The sequence below is a fragment of the Micropterus salmoides genome, unplaced genomic scaffold (genome assembly GCF_014851395.1).
Source record: "Micropterus salmoides isolate LMB-PRFRI ecotype aquatic unplaced genomic scaffold, ASM1485139v1 Ms_hic_scaffold_5, whole genome shotgun sequence".
Taxonomy (NCBI): Eukaryota; Metazoa; Chordata; class Actinopteri; order Centrarchiformes; family Centrarchidae; genus Micropterus; species Micropterus salmoides.
The window spans coordinates 39,330,172-39,345,485 of NW_024044237.1; the positions used below are offsets into that span (position 1 = coordinate 39,330,172).

Genomic DNA, 15,314 nt, shown 5'->3' on the forward strand with positions numbered 1-15,314 from the left:
GTCAGGTCTGAGCGGTGAAGAAGCAGCCGTGATGAACCAATCAGAGCCCGACACAGAACTGCAGTCGGATACACCTGAACTGGTTTTCCTCAAACTGACGAGTTAATTCACAAAATGTCCAAACTTAGCTCCTCTGTGGAGGATCTCAACAGTTCTGTGTTTTAGCGACTCCTAGTGGTCGTTTCCAGTAAGACACCAGCGCTGTTTTTAAATTCAGCAGTCCACTGGAGCTGCAATACGTTGACTAATCGATTAGATGTCAACTTCAAAATTACTGACCAACAGTTTTGCCCTTTTTTAAAAAAAAACGTCCAAATTATGTGATTCCGGCTTCGTAAACATGAATATTTTCTGGTTTCTTTCCTCCTCTGTGACAGTAAACTGATCATCTCCGGGTTGAGGATACAAGAAGTCATCTGTGGACGTCACATTGGGCCTAACGACTATCGATTAATCAAGAAAATAATCTACAGTATGCTCACAGCGTGACTGCGCTTTATCTTAAAATTAAGATTATTAAGAGTAAAATATTGTGGCTCCTCCTCCACCTGCAGATGAGGAAGGAGTGAGGAAGCAGATAAATGACTAAATATTCACAGCTGGAAAAGAGTGCAGGGAAGCAAAGATGGGAAAAACATGTACAGTACATGACAGGGTTTATTATCTGGTTATAATTAAAGACTTCTTTATTTAAGGCGGAGGATCCTCCTCCCTGTGCCCCGTCTGAAAGGGACTGTGAACTGTTATTTGCTTATGTTACTGTTAAAGTGGAGTCAATTAGAGCCTCTATTACCCACAATACCTCTTACCGTGACATCCCTCACCCGCAACAAGACCGTTTTAACCGGTTTTATCCCATTACTTTGTCTTCCAGCCCTCTCAAAGTAATTCCAACAGAGTTTTACTGCAGTCTGTGTTTTTATCTGCCGACTGATTTACTGCTCATGTGATTCTGCTGATAAACCAACCTGGTCTGGATTCCTCCCTCCCATAAAACTGTAGATTTTTTCCACGTTATCTTTTATTACAAGCGTCCCAGCACTGAGGCCGCCCTGTGCTCAGTCCTGGTACATCCTGGTTTCACGTGTGGACAAAGGAGGTTCTGTGTCTTCATTTTTTCTGTTAAGTTCAGCTTAAGGGAAAGATTTCCTCCAGCTGAACTCAGATCCTGGTCTTTGGGTCCCGGCACAAAAACAAATCCTGCCGGTTCCCAAGTGGATCATATCAGGCCCGTTTCAAGGCTTCAAGGTACATTTAATGGTCCTATAATGACAGGGTTATAATATGAAACTCCCTCTGCTTCGCTGCAGAAAACAGTCTGACAATCATAAAAAGGTAAACAGAAAGAAAGCGGGAGAGCTGGATTTCATGGAGCAGAGCTACTTTAAGTTTGGAGCCGCGCATCGTATATCTTTTATAAAGGTTTTATCATCGACCTTTTAAAGACACTGAGAGCATCTTACACGCCTGGATTACCTCAGTGCCTTTTTTAACGTGCTTGAACCATAAATCTATTCATCGACTCAGCTGCCAGGCTGCAGACCCAGAACCAAGAAACGTGATCACTTCTGTTTCGGCTTCATCACACGGGCTCCCAGGATGATTCAGAGTAGATTTTAAAATGTTACTGATTACCTTTAAAGCTCTTCACGGCCTCTCCCCCTGCTCCATCTGACGTTTTATTAGCGGATGCACCGGCACGTACTCCGAGATCCTCGGGCAGAGGTCAGCTGTCGGAACCACAGTTCCGACTGAAAACTAAAGGGGACCGTTTGCAATCGGGGCCGCGAGGCCTTGGAACATCCTGCCTGAGGAAGTCAGGTCGGCTGAGTCAGTGAACGCCTTTAACTCCCTTCCTAGAACAGACTTTTATCAGAGAGCCTTTCCTGATTTTATTTGACTTTAACTTTCCTTTGAACTGTATGAATCTGTTCCCGTTTAAAACCTGACAGCTTTTTGTTTTTGCGGTATGATCAGTTAATCAGCTGACCTTAATTCTTTCCAAACTGCAGGTTTTGCACCTCACTCCCTCTGTTAGGACCAGGAGACCCTTTCCTTTTCAGATGTGGAAGCTTTTAAGAGCTCGAGTTAATGCTGCTTCAGAGGAAACATTCAACACAGTACTACTGAATCTTCGTGGCCTTCTCGCTGTCTCGTCTTCTGTCTCGTCCTTTTGTCTGCATGTTTATGTTATTGTGTCATATGTGTACTTCACGTGTAGGTTTTTGTTTTGAATTTCACGTCTCTGTAAAACAAGTTATTTGCCTTTTCTTATTTTATCCTTGGACTACTTCCTGTTTCTTAGGCCCCGTCCACACTACCGCGTTTTCGTTTTAAAGCAGAGAGCTTTTGCTGCGTCTGCGCCTCCCGTCCAGACTAAACGGTGAAAACAAAGACCTAAAACGGAGAAGTTTGAAAACGCTGCCGACCCCGTTTTTCATTTTAAAACTCCAGGTAGCGTTTTAGTGAAAACGGGTAAGAACGGAGGACTTTAGAAACGATGACGCTCACGCTCGGCTCTCTGATTGGGTCTCATAAGTCGTGCAAAGCAGAAACACGATGCTGCTGACGGAGTTTTTGATTTGGTATTTTCATTAAAATATTTTGTACCGTGCAAACAACACTTACAGCCCACACTTGTACTGTGCATGTCACCATATTTACTCCCAGTCTGTTTTCCGCCGCCACCATTCAGTAACAGTCCCAGCTCGTGATTGGTCCATGCAAAATTAAATCCGGTGCAATTCTTCGTCTGTATTTCTTTATTTTTAAACTAAAACGGACTTTTGCTTAGGCACACGGTGTGTTTACAAGCGGTCTGTCTGATGACCAATCTTTCCATAAAAACGTGTGCAAGTTGTTACGTGCACCTTTTCACTGAAGGCCACCGCCATTACCACGCCTCCTTTTAGCCAAGTGGCAGAACCTCAAACACACATGTTCACACACAAACTTACTTGACCTCCATGCCAACTTTCAGCTGCCTCGGGTGAAAACTGTGGGGAAAGTTTTGTAGCTGGAGCTACAGAGCTGAGAGTTCTGCTCGACTCGTCTCCGAGAGGTCCAACTCTGTCAGGATGAACGCCACGGCAGAGCGGCGGCCTCTGAGGGAGGAACACGAGTCAGAACAACAGGGTTCTCGTCGTTATTTGTGGAACAACAACTGAGACACGAACTCATGGACGGACACAAATGTGTTAGATTTATAATAACAGTGTTGATTTAATTATCTTTGAGATGATGACACGTTTCATAAAGAAGGAGTTACCTGATCAAAGACACGACAAAATAGTCTGAGGAACTGAAAACACATGAACTAAAAAGCTTCTGACTGTTGAGAGACAGCCAGAATATTTAAATTGACATTGAGAATCAAAAGATATTAAATATGTTTTAATTAAGTTTTTATTTTCACAGCAGGTTTATGATCATGAAACCTCCACCAATCACGCTCCAACATCACCTCGTCAATATGAATCTAACACAGAAATCAAAGTTTGGAAACATCATGGAGAGCAAACGTTTATCACAATAACAGCAGTAAGAATGCAGGCTCTGTTGCCCCAGTGCATGCTGGGAGGGCTCCTAAGACACGTTATTTATGTCCTGCTAAAGTTTCAACAACGGGGGCGAGTTCGGCGCCGACAAAACGTATTTTTCAACGGAAACGTGGTGCCTCGAACACCCTGTTGTGAACGCATGCGCGCTGCATTTTCCTGCCTTTTTAACGCTGTTGTGTTTACGAACTTGTCGCAGCCGATTGGGTAACACCTGTGACACGCCCGCCAAACACAAGAAACATAACTCGAAGCCCGTTGGGGAACGTTGCAAAACGTTTTGAGATCGAACTCGCCCCTGATTGGCTAATCCTAACCGAGTGTCGAAACACTGGCAGGAAAAAAGAACGCTCCCAACACACCTACCAATCACATGATCAGCACTCAGCCAATCATATGAAAGCTGATCAAGGTTTCTACTCATTTTGCCTTTCTTTCAAAATAAGAGCGCGCTGTTTCTCAAGATAACGTCAACATAAAAAAAAAAAAATAAATCAACCCTTTAACTGCTGAAAATAAACAGGTCTTTTAGCCCATGAACAACAAGGCCCAGGGATCGAGTCAACAACAACAAAAACCTAACCTAACATTTCCAGGTAGAGACGAGCTGGTGAACGAAGAGGAGCCAGAGGTTTCAGCAGCGTGAGGACATCACGTCGCTCTGCGTCTGCAGCCGCTCGCAACAAATAAATAATCAACATGGTCTTAAATACCAAGCATGACAATAATCTCACGTCAACTAGCACAGGAGAAATGAGGAGATGGGCCAAACCTTTAAAAATACAAAACATCACAATGGTTTAGGTGCAGACACTGATATATCCCGACTGTCTTTAAAGGCTCCGGTGTTTATAGTACAGACTAACTTCACACCTAATATATTAAACTTTGCAGCTGTGGAAAGTACATTTACTCAACTGTGAGGTACTTCTACTTCTATTCCACCACATCTGAGAGGGAAACACTTTTCACTACATTACCTGACGGCTATATTCACTGATTTAAGATTAACACAAAATATAATTAGTATGAAACTATGTATTATAATTAAACTACCCAGCAGTATATAAATTAGCTCCACGTTTACCAGCTGCAACATTAAAGTGATGCTAAAAACAAATGCATCAATAATATTATATAATATACATAACTCTGCAGCTCTGCCACCGTTTCATGCCGTTCTTTTCTAATTGATAATCAGTGATTGACCGATATTTAGCAGGATTATATATAATCCATTATTCCTGCAGAGTGCAGTCTAACCTACATGTTCTCTCAGCAGTAACGTGTTGCTTCAGATCTTTTTATTAATGAATGAAACTGAAACATACTTCTTTCAGAGCCCGTTTATACTTCGTCGTGAGCATTTATACTTGTGTTAGCGTCTGCGTTGCGTTACGTCGTCGACGCTCTAAAGTATTTAACCACCGTGTTCCCGCCGCTGGTTTGGCTGCTAGTAAAACTGGCTTCAGAGCACGCAGCACTTCCTGTGGACTCAAAAGGAAATACAATGCTGCCAAGCTGACCAATCACAGTTTGCTGTCTGCGTAGCCGCGACGTGTAGTTACATCTCGGTGGAGGTTCTCATCGGGCTACGACGTAGATTCAGCGCAGATGTATAAAATGGCCTTTATCCTCTGCAGCAGGTTTTCAAAGTGGGAGGCGGGCTCAGTGAACGGACGTGAATATTAGTTATGAAAAGGAGATCACACAGACCAGCCTGAATGTGTGCGATTTGGTTAAAAGAGATGCAGAAGATACTTTCCCAGAGTCAGAAACTAAAACCTGCTTCAGGAAGCAAACTGAAAAGTAAGAGGACGCCTTTTTCCAAGGTTTGTCTGAGGGGACGTCTCAGACTTTGAAAACTCTTCTTTACAGTGTGTGTGTGTGTTTTAGATTTATTTATTTATTTTTATCACTAGTCAGAGCTGCTGTCATTCAACTCTTTCAGCTCCTTCCTGGAACTCGTTCGCCTCCAGTTCCCTGACCGCAGACGTGTCCACACTTCCTGTGAGCGCAGGTACCGACAATAATCTAGCGTGTCGGTGGTTTTGTTAACTTTCATGTGTTATTTTTGTTTAAATCTGAATAAAAAAAATAGTTGATCCAGCTGCTGCAGGTGTTTCCGCCTCTCAGCTGAAATCTTCGCGGAGTTGTGCGTTTCCTTTGGTTTGGCTGTGTGCGTCCGTGCACTTCCTGTCTGTCACCACTTGATGAAGACGAGCGCGGCCAGCGCCGCGTAGCCGAGGATGAGGAAGAGCACTTTGAGCAGCCGGTCCTGTTTGTCGTCCAGCTCTCGGGACAGAATCTCAAAAAAGGTGACGAACAGGAAGGTGCCGGCGGCGAATCCCTGCAGCACCACCGACACCACAGCGCCAGCCAGCGTCTGAGCCGACTCGATGCCCATCCCCACCACCATCCCCAGCGGGATCATCAGGCTGACCGTGACGCCCAGCTTTGCGGCGTCCTTCATGCAAGGGACGCCTTGGCCACGCTCACCCCGAGCGCCACGGCGGCCAGCGTCTCGTGCACGGCCACGCCCAGGAAGAGGCCGCCCAGCTTTCCTCCGTCCTCCTGCAGGCCGAGCGCCAGGCCCTCAAACACCGAGTGAGCCGACAGAGCCAGGACCAGGCTGGCCAGCCGCAGAGGCCCCGCCCCCGCCAGCTCGGCGGGGCTGAAGTGCCCGTGCTGGTGTCCGTGCAATCGGCGACCGCCGCCGGCCGGCGAGCCCCGTGCAGAGGAGATGAAGGGCGTGTCGTACTCTGAGTCGCTGCCGGCCTCGAGCCGCCGGCGTTGAAGGTCTCCAGGTCGATGAAGGCCGGTTTCTCCTTCCTGAAGGTGAGGACGGCCTGCTCCACGAACACGGTGAGGAAGCCGAGCATCATCATCGTCTCGGCCAGAGGATAGTCGCTGCTGATCTTCAGCTGCCGGAACACGTCGGCCACCTGAGGAGAGAAAACAGACCGAGGATCTGATTCTGGATCTGGATCCAATCCTTTTGTAAATAACCGTCACCGAATGTGTCGTTGCTTCCTGTTGTGTTCAGCTCGTACCTCCTCACGACAAAGTCAAAGTGTCAGGCGTGAAGTTGTAATTTGTGCGTTACCTTGTCTCTGACGGCGGGCAGCAGAGCGTTGAAGCACGTCGCCAGGAAAACGCCTCCTCCGAACGAGTTGCAGAGCGACAGCGCCCTCCTGTATCTGTGAGCCTTGTCGTAGTCGACCAGCAGGAGGCGCACCGGGACCAGGACGCCGGCCAGCATGAGGCCGAACAATCCCAGCAGGCCGAGCAGCTTGGCCACCAGGATCTCCATCCTGAAGCTCCGCTCAGCACCACAGCCTGCAGGACTCTACTGGGACATCTCTACTGGTTCTACTGGGACAGAGAGAGAGCATGAGAGCGAACATTTCCTCAGTGAGGAAGAACGTTTGGTGTTTCAGGCGGCTTTCACGCCTCGACTTTCAGACTTTTCAGTTTGATCAGAACTAAAATTAAGCGTCTGTTTCAAAAGATGAGCTGTGAGATTCATAATCGTGTCTTCATTTCAATTCTTCTCTCTGTGCATTTGTTTGTTTCCCGGTTTACACGGGAACCACTGAACTTCCTGTAAATGTTCTGAGAGTCCGAACCATCCCATAAAAACCTTCTGCACACCGAGACTTTATCCTGTCGGTCCGGGGATTGAACCGGCGACCTCCCAGTCACAAGCTCGCTTCTCTAATCTTTGGGCCGCCGCCCCCTCCACACTACTGCGTTTTTGTTTTAAAGCAAAGACCTTTTGCTACGTTTGCTCCTCTTTTGGCCATTTACAGGTTCTGTACTTTAACGAACTCCTCCTGTTGAGCTGTTGAGTCTAAAGGCATCGACGATGAAAAGTTGTGTTAGCTTTGATGTTTCATCGGAGGGCGTGTCAGCGGCGTGGCGTCGAAAATCTGTGATTCACCTTGAAACAGGAAGTTGTTGTAACTTCAGTGTACATGTTCACATCTGCACCAAACTTTGCATGTTTAATAAGAGTCCCGCCCTGAACACATGTACAAGCCAATATTCAGTTATAGTCGTAGCGCCACCTACTGGCAACAGGAAAAAAGTCATGCGTCACAATCAACATTTGATTTATTTGGATCACATTGTGGATTAAGGCCGCACAATTAATCTAATCGCGATGTCGTCGTGTGCGATACATAACCGCAAAAAGTGTGCGATTTAATACCTACCGTAACCCCCCTCCCCGCCGCTGTTGTTCAAAACATAGTCGGACACACTGGTTCCTCCTCCTGGTTGTGGATGGAGTCTCTGCAGTGGACAGATGATGCCAGTGCGCCAATATTTGCTCCTTCTCGCCGCCTCCTCGCTCTCTTAGTTCCGTTTTACCAGTTATTGTTATAAATATTGTTTATCGTTTAACTTTGTTCAAAAACACATTTCAAAACATCAGCATTTTGTGCATTTTCCTCGATAATCATGCAAGTAGACTCAGAGTACCATTTGTTCCATTATAATCAAATCGCAAAACGACTTTTTCTCCAATTCGTCCAGACTTCATATACTGGTGGACAACATGTAATTAGTGGGGGGCGATTTCAGCGCCGACAAAACATGGCAAAATGTTGTTTTTTTTCCCAACGGAAGTGGTGGTTCCCCCAACACCCTGTTGTGCACGCAGCGCACTGCATTTTCCTGCCTTTTAACGCAGTTGTGTTTACAAACTTGTTGATTGGGTAACACTTGGGACACGCCCACCAACTGGGAGGAAACCATAGACAGTATATTACTGGATGAAGCCACCCCGCTGATTGTGCGACGGGGTGTCACATGGATCCCTCCATGCAGGCTTTGGTCGGCTTCACTGTCCGATCTCCGGCTTACCCCCTTGACCCGTTGCACAACGTTGCAAGGAAAGATGTCGTTCAATCCGAAAACGTTGCAAACCGATGCAAAACATTTGGAGATTAAATTGCCCTGGATGTTCTCCAGAGCCAAGTAGGCATGGTTCGAATTACGGGGGAGATTGGGGGGGTTTGACCCCCCTAATTAAGACCTCGCCTCCCCCCAAAAGGGGCAAAAACAATAGTTCAGGGAGGTCTTTCTTACCTGTAATTGTATAGATTACAATATATTTCCCATACTCATGCCTCATATTCAAGAAACTTAAAATACGATTTCAGACACCCCTAAAATGGACCGTACCATTTCCTAACTTTGACATTTAGTTGAACGTCTGCCTGCATCACACGTATTAATGTTAATACACTTAACTTTCCCGCCTTCAGAGTTTCGTAATTAGCATTTATTTTCCTAAATGAGCTACATGTTAGCAAGCTGAGAGCCCACCCTGTCATTTCATTATCACCTATATCATTTCATATTTTATGTCATTTTTAACCAACACTGAGGATTAGTTATTGTAGATACACATTTATTTATTATTTCATTTTGAGTTGGCTACTTTGTGATTCTTTCTACCATCAGCATGATGTTTGTTTTCACTCTGGAATTCAGGAGTTTTACCTGGCCAGGTAAATGTTCAAATCCAGGAGGGCTATTTAAAATGTATTCACTTTTATTTATAGCAACAATTCATTGCAAAACATTTTACATTTCACAAGAGAAAAGAATTTATTTGATAAAAAAAAAAGTTGAACCTTGAAATTAGAGATAATAATGCAGACTGGATTGTATGACAGTGTCTTTGGTTCTGGTTCAACATTGTGTGGGTCTGTTTTGAGCGGTCGTGATGGTCTGCTGTTGTGGGTCTGACGGTCTGGAGGTTTTACTGTAGAATAGTGACCTCTACATCTTGATCTTACATTCAGCCGACGCTTTTATCCAAAGCGACTTACAATTGCTATATATGTCAGAGGTCGCACGCCTCTGGAGCAAGTTAAACTGGTGTAAGGAATTTGATTTATCTTCATCTGCACACACTAGTTAAATAAACAATGCTATTGTAAGACTTTAGTTTACTGACCCCCCCCCCCCCCCATCCTTTTTTTCTGTCCCACCTTGTTTTGTCTGTTTTTTTTGCATGCTGATGTAAAAAGAAAAACATTTTACTAACAGTTCAGTCTCATAAGATAATAACTGTACCTGACGTTACAGACTTTAGTAAAATACGGATTAAGCAGATAAACTTGCTTGTTTTTCTTATTAAACGTTACCGTAACGGACCAACGTCAAACGAAAACATTAACCGCGCTTCCTGTGAGGAACTTCAAAATAAAACGTTAGCTAAACCACTTCGGAACAACTAATTATTTTTTTTAAATGTTTTTCTTATAGCTGCCGATTCACTTTTTATTACACAGTTATTTACACATAATGTAACTTCTGAAGTTATTCTGGCAGATTTTATATGTTCATATTGAAGAGAAAAACGCCCCATTTCCGGTCGTGTTCCAGCTAACGGCGGGTAGCTTGACGGAGATGCTAACATTAGCCGCTAAAGACGCTAGCTAACACTCCGGCTCCGTAAAGGACAGCAGCTGCTCACATCTGCGTTTTTCAGTCAGAGCGGCGACATCAGCTCCTCGTGAACATGTTAAAGCCTGAAGACACGAGTCAGAGGGAGCGTGTTTACCTGTCAGATCGTCCTCTCTTCATGCTCCTCTCCGGCAGGTGTATCAAAACACTTCCTTGATTACGTCACGCAGCCACCCCGCCCCCCGGGCGCTGAGTGGCCGATCCGCTGATGACGTAAGTCAGGGACGACGGACCAATCCAGAGCCGACATCGCTTTTTGGTTCCTGCAGGTTCTCTTCAGTTTTTAAGAAATGTTAATTTCACAGAAGAAAACTTTGTTTCTGATCATTTTATTTGGAATTAATAAATAATTAATATTGAGAACAAGTCGTGCAGCAACAAACATCACATACTTTCTGCAGCAACATTATTTTTTGTGATTTACTGTGGAAAAAGGCACCTGCTATACTTAACAAATATACAGAGATATCCTGCATTTTTGGCTGTTTTCCTTTCTGTCGTTGTGTTAAATTCAGTGTTGGGCAGGTTACTTCCAAAGTAATAAATTATAGATTACTAGTTACTGTCATTTGAGAGTAATTAGTTATATTACAATATTAGTGTCTCTGAAATGCAATGCTTTACACTACTTTTGCGTTACTTTAGAGTTACTTTCACTGTTTTTAACTCGGGCAGTTTGCTGCTTACTTTGGTTCCATTGAAGGTTTTTCACTGGAACTACTTAGATTTACAGAAGAACTACAACACTTTTAACTGGTAATATGTATATAGCACCATTACTTTCAACAAATTGGTGTCAATATTTGCAGATATTCATGACAGATCAAAATTTTTATAAAAAATAAGGATGAGACAATAAAACATCTCGTCAGCACACAACAGGATTTTTCACTTATACCAAACGTTTAAATAAACTAGAAGCCAGGCTGATATAATACTGTACTATGAAAGTAAAATAAAGAAATCGTAGGTGATATTTCCTTAATAAAAATAATAAGTTGGCAAACTTATTAATTTTATTAAGGAAATATCACTTCCATAAAGCTCGAGGTCTCGTCCATCATTTGAAGTGAGTTGATTCATTTAATAACAACAATAAATGTGTCTGTACAATTAGTATTCTACAAGTATTTGTTACTTTAATACATGTCTTTATATATTAATTACTTATTTTGCTGTCTCACACACATCACAACTGTCGCCCGTCCTCCTGCCATGTTCGTGTGGAGCCATGTTAGGATTTAATATAAATTTTCACTATGATGCTTTAATGTTCCAGATGTTCTCTGTCTTTGTTTTTTAAAGTGACAATAAGAAATTAGCTGTTTTGATTTATACACAGTCAGAAAAATGCTTGTACATGTTAGACTGTGGTGCTTTATTCCCAGTACAGTGTGAAATACAGGAAGAGGTATTGAATCCATTAAACGATCGAGCTGAGAAACATTTGAAGAAGGAAGCTGCGCAAAATGAAGTCCTGAAAAAGAATCCAACATTTCTGAAGAGGTCAGGCTCTGTGGTGGTGAAGGACCCATCGGTGACGTCTGGAGTCACACATGAACTGAGGCACAAGAATTCACACTCATGATCCTGCTGCTGTCAGTGAATTCCTTTTTTAGAAATCAAAATGAATTGAGCTGTAGAAATATTGTGTGAATTATACTTCCCTGAATATTAGCAGAAAGAAAACTGTCACGTCGTTTCTGCTGAAGACTAACTAGAAAAAACAGTTTTGTGTTTGTACATAAAACAAAGTCAGTAATAAACAAATTTCATCAATAAATATTATTTTTAATGTCAATTTAAGGGTTTTATAAATGAACAAGTAAACGTCACTGATCTTTAGGACTTTAAACTCTGCAGCAGGTTTGAGTTTCTAAAGTCAGTTTTTAGATATGACGCCTTGAAACTAAACCATTAAGTATTTTTCAGCCGCTCATCACGGTTTGCACACGTTCACAGTAAAATGTCCTCTTCATATTTATGTGAATTCCAGTGGAGGTAAAAAAAAAAAACAGGTTCTCCTGCTTCATTGAAAAACTAAATGTTTTTTTTAACATTTCTTCTAATCTGTGATTTATTTCCCTTCAATATGATAAAAATATAAGAATCTGTGGAGGAAATCACTGAAGTGCCTGTGACGAGGGGAAGAAAGAGACGTTGCTTCATGTTAAAAGGAGTCACAAGTAGGGCTGCAACTGATAATTATTTTCATTATGGATTAATATGTCAGGTATTGTCTCAATTAATCGACTGGTAAAGATGTCGATCAGTGTTTCCCAAAGGAGATGTCCTCATATGTCTTCTTTTGTCCACAACCCAAATTTATTCAGTTTACTGTCACAGAGGAGGAAAATATTCACATTTCAGTAGCTGGAATCAGAGAATTTAGATGTTTTTCTTTAAAAAAGCTTCAAAAGCTTCAAAATTGTTGGCGATTAATTTGACCAACTAAACGGTTCATGAACTAATGTTTGCAGCTGTAGTTGTGGACAAAAGAAGACATTTGAGGCCGTTGCTTTGGGAAACACTGATCAACTTTTTTCACAGTTGTCTGGACCCAACAACTACAACCCAACAAAATAATTGTTAGTTGCAGCGAATCAGCTTTATTGGCCAAGTATGTGTATTCCAGCCCAAAATATATTCTAAAACCAACCTAACCAGCTCTGGTTAGGGCTGCAATGATTAGTCAATTGAATAATTGTTAACTATTAAATTATCGCCAACTATTTTGATAATCAATTAATCACTTCGAGTCCTTTTTTAAATTATGAACATTAAAATTCTCTGATTCCAGCTTCTCAAATGTGAATATTCTTTGCTCCTCTGTGACAATAAACTGAATATATGAATAGAAACTAGGGCTGCAAATAACAGTTATTTTCATTATCGATTAATCTGTCGATTAGTTTCTCGATTATTTGTTTGGTCCAGAAAATAGAGAAAAATGTGGATCAGTGTTTCCTAAAGCCCGAGGTGACGTCATCAAACGTCTTGTTTTGTCCACAACCCAAATTTATTCAGTTTACAGTCACAGGGAAGGAAAGATACTACAAATATCACATTTGAGAAGCTGGAATCAGAGAATTTTAATGTTTTTCTTTATAAAAAAACAAACAAAAAAAAGGACTTACAGTGATTAATCCATTATCAAAATACCTGGTGATTAATTTATTAATTGACAACTAATCGATTAATAGTTGCAGCTCTTGTCACAAGCAGAACAGGTTGGGAGTCGCTGGTCTGGTTAAACTGATTAGCAGTAGTGGAATGTAACCAAATACAGATTTAAAGAGGTCATATTCTGCTCATTTTCAGGTTCCTCATCTTATTTAGAGTTTGTCCAGTAGAGTAAATTACATGAGTCTGTTTACTTTTAATGGACACATGTAACATGTTTTATACTTTCTGTGAATATAATAAGTTAATCTTATTTCCATCCTGTACAGACGCCTTATTTTGAAAACCGGACGTTGTCACATGTGTTTCCTCCTCGCGCTAAATCCATCCAGTCCGACCCGGTTTGATAAATAATGTTGTAACATGAAGACTTCACAGCCTCTCTTCATACTAAAGAGACAAACTGACAGGATAAAGTCTCTAACCTGCCTGTCAGCTCGCTCTGGGCCGCTTCACTTACCGTAAAGGCTGGAATACGTGCGCACTCCAAATGTAGGCGGGGCTAGTTTCACCTCCTTCTCACAGAGGAGAGACAGAAACACTCAAAGCGGTTCTTTTCTAAGAAGTTAGCCACAGATGGAGCGGATGTGCCGGAGACAGTTCAGTTCAGCAGAACAATTTTAAATGCTTCCACGCTGCCGTCATGGCAACTGAATTGTTCGGAAATTTTAATTCGGCCTTTTGACTCATTAGGCCAAACACCGCTCTTTTTTGTTTGCTATTTTCGGCCGATTAATTTCAGGGGCCGAACATTCGGTGCATCCCTAGTGTACACTTTAATCAGAATATCTTCAGTGTTTCACCGTGCCGTTCTTCAACCCCCCCCAACTATCCCTTTTACTTTTAACAGTATTATTAGAGTCTGATATGTTTTACTGAAGTTATGGATCTGAATACTTCATCCACCGCTGCTAATTAGTTTGCTTCCTTTAAACGGAGTGCGGATCCTAACGCAGCGTCTGTCGTTCTGCTGTGAAGCTCAGAAATCAGGAAAACCAACCGTTTGAATCAACAGACATCAGACAGGAAGTGTAAAATGTTGAGATGCTTTTTTTTAATTCCCAGACTCTGTCGCCTCCTGACCGAGGAGTTCACCCCGCCACGCACACTAATTTACCCCCAACATGCACTCACACACTCTTTCACTCGCTCACACACTCGTCATAAACAAGGTTTACCCCCAACATGCACTCACACACTCTTTCACTCGCTCACACACTCGTCATAAACAAGGTACTGGACACAACTTTGCATTTAAAGGTACACTGTGTAGTTTTAAGAAGAAATTTCAAGCTTCACGTTTAACATCTGGGATCCCTGTTCCTATTAGAGCGCGTTTATTAGAATTAATAATCTGGGTTTGATATTTAAGTCGAAATGTTCTTCCTAAAAAAAACGCACAGAACCGCAGGAAGTGGGTGTTGTTTGTTTTCGGTGACGGGGCTCCTGAAGGAAGCGGGAGGCCTCTCGTTCTCTCGTGCAGGTTTTACTCAGTGAAACAAAACAAAAAAAACAACTTCCTTTTAGTCCTTCGAGTTATAAATGATCCAAATGATGAGCTCTTCTCCTCCAACCTGGAACACAGAGAGAGAAAGGAAATGAAAGTGAGACAAAAACAAACCCCGCAGGCGTCCATTAGGGCGCCACGACTCTGAAGCACAAGTTATACGTTAACGAACACTCCCTCCAAAAAATGCAACTACATGTTGTTGCAGGGCTGCACGATTACGGCCAAAATGATAATCACCATTATTCACTGATTTTAGGGTTTAATTTAAATAAAGTGTACAAATCTTTGCATCAACATAAGACTGATAACACGAAACTGGAGGAAAGACAGCGGCTGTGTCGCGGTTTTGTCCGGCGTCGACTCACACTGACGTGTTTCAGCAGCGGAGCGTTCAGCCTGCACGTTAACGTGTTGTTAATTTACTATTTTGTGTGCTTCAACTTCAGAACAGCTTTCTGTAGCTCTCTGCAGGTAAACGTTACATATCCACATGGAGCATTTCAGAATAAAAGCATTTTCCTGCCTGACTTGTTCAGATTTTGCTTATTTGTTCAGCTGTCCTTGATTTTTGTGCTTACACT

The 15,314-nt window shown here is 42.6% G+C and overlaps 1 pseudogene; it reads right to left on the minus strand.

Annotated features, from left to right (window-relative positions):
* Positions 1 to 4,678: 4,678 nt before the first annotated feature.
* LOC119889043 lies at positions 4,679 to 10,235 on the minus strand (annotated as a pseudogene).
* Between the last annotated feature and the right edge of the window lie 5,079 nt (positions 10,236 to 15,314).